Below are 5,000 nucleotides of genomic sequence, written 5' to 3'. Positions count from 1 at the left end.
AGATGAGACAACACATCTTGTTTCTAGCCAAAAAGCCAAATACGTGTTGATTTAATTGTTAGTTGAAAGTACAGAATAGTTACAAAACGTCCTTTCCATGTTAAGAATGAGTTTCTAAATGATTACATTATTATTGCAGCACAATCCATATTTTGCATAAATACTGATGAATCTGCTTTTTTTTTTTTTTATCTCTAAACATGTTCACTAACACTGGTCACATATAAACATTATAAATATCCCACAATTTGTAGCAGTGACCAATGGAGCAGAAGGGTACGAGTTCTTGATTGCTTTATCAACAATCATATTTCGAATCTCAGCTTGAAGCATTGAATCATTTTATAGCCACACTGAAGAAGCATGATAGGGTGAAACAAGATGTCTTTGAATAATCATATTTTATTGCAGTTCCTGATTCATTCATCAACTGAGCTATAAGAGTAAACATCAGAGATATTGAATACTGAACAATTAACCATGCCACGTCTTTGAAAATCAGTCCAATGGTGGCTTTGTAGCTTTGGGGCTGAGCCATGGTCCTGTTTAATCATAGGTGGTTCACTTTTGCAGGCATAACCTATTCTTTTAGAGGAAGTTAATGTATTGCTAATCGCCTCAAGTGCACTTATTGGGGAGTGCCAGATATTTCTTTTAGGCCAGATCACACTTATTCAAATACGTTCACTTTTTGAAATCAAATCTGACCTTGTGTCTAACTTCCTAAACAGAAGGTAAATATTTTCAACTAAAAAAAAAACTACTGGTTAATATATAGTTTTTTGGGTAATGATCCACAGATAGACTGTTTCTCTGTATCAGAGTTTTCAGTGTGACTAGACCAGCATCCATGTAAAGTCCAGCATTGAATCAACAACCATGAAGTCCATAGTCAGTAGCTCTACCCAACAGGCCATGGACTCGGTGCTGTTAACAATAAAATCTAACAATGGTCTATACAAACAGTTATCGCCTCCCCCCCCCCCCTTGCACTGCTCTATTATGCTAAAGTAGCGGCACACTATATCATTACTAAAATACTCAACCGGAGAATTGTGTACATATATGTGTGTGTGTGTGTGTGTGTGTGTGTGTGTGTTAAAGAGGGGGGAGTTGCAAATGACAGAGGTAATTCTAGAGAGGACAATCGGTTATCTGGGCTTGTGAAGATGTCGTCAATAGAAGATGGGCACATGAAAGTCGGTTAGGGAAACAATTCTAGATGAAGGTGTGCTGCCAATGACGTCAAAGAAGTTCAAAATAAGGGACACAGAATTCCCAGGATTTGGCATCAGCCGGGACTGACTGACATTTCAGATAATAAACAAACAAAAATCGTGGAGGAATGTTCTGACATCATCTGTCCCAATAAAAAGAAAGACAACCAGCCAACTGCAGAGAAGTGACTACGGCAAGAAAGCAGACACATTATATCTCTGCCATTTTCACACAAATCACCGCCACCCTGTGACTCCTCCTTGTTGTTAGTATCATCCACTGGAGAATAAACATTTTCTAATCATTCTCTTTACTTGTTATTAAAAGTACAAGAGACGTTTTTGTTTACGTCTGGTTGTGGAGGCACGCATAATTGGATGGATTCAAACAAACCACGACTAGTGATCTGGCTAGTCTTCTGAATAACACAACATATATACTAAAAAAAAATCTAACCTGCTTTCTGGGTCACCTATTTAACTGTTGATACAGTGTTTGAATAAGGAAGAATGAGTTTTCAAAGTCAGTTCCATATGAAAAAATAAAAAGACAAAGTCCTAAATTCGTCTCTGCTTCTTCTTTCTCCCTTTCTCTCTACAGCTAAGAGCTAAATAGCCATAGAGAGAAATAGTTAAATAGCTATAGAGAGAAATAGTAAAATAGCTATAGAGAGAAATAGTTAAATAGCTATATAGAGAAATAGTTAAATAGCTATAGAAAGAAATAGTTACATTGCTATATAGAGAAATAGTTAGATAGCTATAGAAAGAAATAGTTAGATAGCTATATAGAGAAATAGTTAAATAGCTATAGAGAGAAATAGTTCAATAGCTATAGAGAGAAATAGTTAAATAGCTATAGAGAGAAATAGTTAAATAGCTATATAGAGAAATAGTTAAATAGCTATAGAGAGAAATAGTTAAATAGCTATATAGAGAAATAGTTAAATAGCTAAATACAGAAATAGTTAAATAGCTATATAGAGAAATAGTTAAATAGCTATATAGGGAAATAGTTAAATAGCTATATAGAGAAATAGTTAAATAGCTATAGAGAGAAATAGTTAAATAGCTATATAGAGAAATAGTTAAATAGCTATATAGAGAAATAGTTAAATAGCTATAGAAAGAAATAGTTAAATAGCTATATAGAGAAATAGTTAAATAGCTATAGAAAGAAATAGTTAAATAGCTATAGAAAGAAATAGCTAAATAGCTATATAGAGAAATAGTTAAATAGCTATAGAAAGAAATAGTTAGATAGCTATAGAGAGAAATAGTTAAATAGCTATAGAGAGAAATAGTTAAATAGCTATATAGAGAAATAGTTAAATAGCTATATAGAGAAATAGTTAAATAGCTATATAGAGAAATAGTTAAATAGCTATAGAAAGAAATAGTTAAATAGCTATAGAAAGAAATAGTTAAATAGCTATAGAAAGAAATAGTTAAATAGCTATATAGAGAAATAGTTAAATAGCTATAGAAAGAAATAGATAGCTATAGAGAGAAATAGTTAGATAGCTATAGAGAGAAATAGTTAAATAGCTATAGAGAGAAATAGTTAAATAGCTATAGAAAGAAATAGTTAGATAGCTATAGAGAGAAATAGTTAAATAGCTATAGAGAGAAATAGTTAAATAGCTATAGAGATAGTTAAATAGCTATAGAGAGAAATAGTTAAATAGCTATAGAGAGAAATAGTTAAATAGCTATAGAGAGAAATAGTTAAATAGCTATATAGAGAAATAGTTAAATAGCTATAGAGAGAAATAGTTAAATAGCTATAGAGAGAAATTGTTGAATAGCTATAGAGAGAAATAGTTAAATAGCTATAGAAAGAAATAGTTAAATAGCTATAGAGAGAAATAGTTAAGTAGTTATAGAGAGAAAAGACATTCCACTTTTTTTACAATGGACTCTTCCACTCTTTTCATTCCTTTCTTTATTAGCTTCATCTGTTAAAGTAATAGAGAGAATGACAGAAACGTGAGTGATAGATACTGTATGAAAGAGCGGGCTGACAATTAATATAAAGTAAAAGAGGTGAAAGTGATAGATGCTTAGTAATTGATGTGTCTCTTCTGTGTTAATGGCAAATTGCAGATAATTAGAACAATCAAGATGCAAGTTTCTCAAACATAACGCAATCTAAAACTTGACGAATATTTTAGCATGCATTTTATTTATGAAAAACAAATAGGACAAAAGCTTTAGAGAAACAAACGTTGATGAACACAAGTATAATTATGATTTATGAGAAATTGCGTCGTTTCAGATCACATTGCATATCAGAAATTCAAAATGCTCCAAACTGTATCTCACATCAACGCTGAGGAGCTGATGTAATTTTTTTTTTCACTCTTTTTGCCCCAAACAAGGCACATTCTGCTTGGGCTAAGGGGGCTACTATTTGGGACCATATCAACAGGGACACTATGTAGAAAGTTAAGTGAGATATCTGTTCACATTACATTTAAATTTCTGCACGGTCATGGAAGCAGGAGATTGGGAAGGAATTCCAAAGCCTAGCAGTAAGCAGGAAGCAATTATTAGAGCAGAAGGCTTTCTGGCATCTGGGGACTTGTACAATAAAGGGGCGGGATTTTGCTGCTTACCAATCAGTCAGGGGTATTTATTTCAAGGAGGTACAAGTACAATGAGTTTGTTAAGACACAGTCCATTAAAATACTTGTAAAACCGGCGCAACATTATGACAATGATACATAGGTTCTAGTTTTGTTGATATTGCTGGACCTATTAGAATAGACACTTTTTGGGGACCCTGTTAAAGAGTATGAGATGCACACGCCCAGATAACAGCAACAATGCTCCCCGCATGGGCAAATTGTAGCGTTGTCAAAATACAATATATTGTTTGGCAGGAGTAATTTTCTAGAAAAGTAGAGAGAGCAGCAGCCTTGGCAATATTTTTAATGTATTTCTTCCAATTGATGTTGCCTGCGAATGTTAAGCCAAGGAGTATTAATGACAAGCTCTCAAGTAGCATATCATTAGTCATGAAAATCGGTTGAGAAGGTTTTTTTGTAAAAGTTTAGTCTAAGCAACATTAAATGTTACCATCCATTAAAGTCTTCATTCCACTATAGACTAGAAATCATTCTCTAACATTACAGCCATTATCTTAGATATGTGTACATTCGTTTCATTTGAATATCTATACATTTCGTAAAGAAATCGTGTGTTAACTCCAGGAAAGAGTCCCTTGATTTCTGAAGGCAAACAGAGTTAAAATGAAAACAGAAAAGCCTTTTCGTACAGTGTGTAACTCTTCTTTTAGTCAGAAAGGAAACAGACATAGAGATAATGCATCTAGTCTTTTGTCGGCATCTTTCTTGTGGATCTTGATTGAGAGCAATATACGCTCTGTGTTAAACTCAATGAAAGAAAACCTTAGTGATGCCTTGTCCTTTATTGAGTGCATGTTTATTTCACTTAATGGTGAATCGAACTGCATACGATAGGAAAATAAAACTTTTTCTTGAAGTAAACTCAATCCAACCATTTTCTTTTTAAGAGTAAATGGAATTTTAATCCAAGATGAACCTCATGTTCAAAAACAAATGCTATCCGTGGAATCGATCCTAAAATCAAAATTTAAAATTATTTCTCCAATCCCAACAATCCAATACAAATATAGTTCAGTCTATGCCCGTCTTGTCCACCAACTTTCATTTATGAATGTCTAACAGTCTTTGTTTTATCGCTATGATAAGCACTCCATCATCCGGAAATCCATCTTTCCCAGCCTACTTTATTTCA

The 5,000-nt window shown here is 33.2% G+C and overlaps 1 protein-coding gene across 6 annotated transcripts in view; it reads right to left on the bottom strand.

The window, feature by feature from the left end:
• Nucleotides 1-5,000, bottom strand: part of LOC145293786 (sorting nexin-14-like) — a 1,078,299-nt gene that overhangs the window by 9,972 nt on the left and 1,063,327 nt on the right. The gene's annotated exons all lie outside the window — the stretch shown is intronic.

This window comes from Euprymna scolopes, chromosome 15 (assembly GCF_053919585.1).
Source record: "Euprymna scolopes isolate OS-2025 chromosome 15, ASM5391958v1, whole genome shotgun sequence".
In the NCBI taxonomy this organism is placed as follows: Eukaryota; Metazoa; Mollusca; class Cephalopoda; order Sepiida; family Sepiolidae; genus Euprymna; species Euprymna scolopes.
Note: the sequence above shows the minus strand (reverse complement) of the source record. Positions and strands in the feature narration are given on the sequence as shown.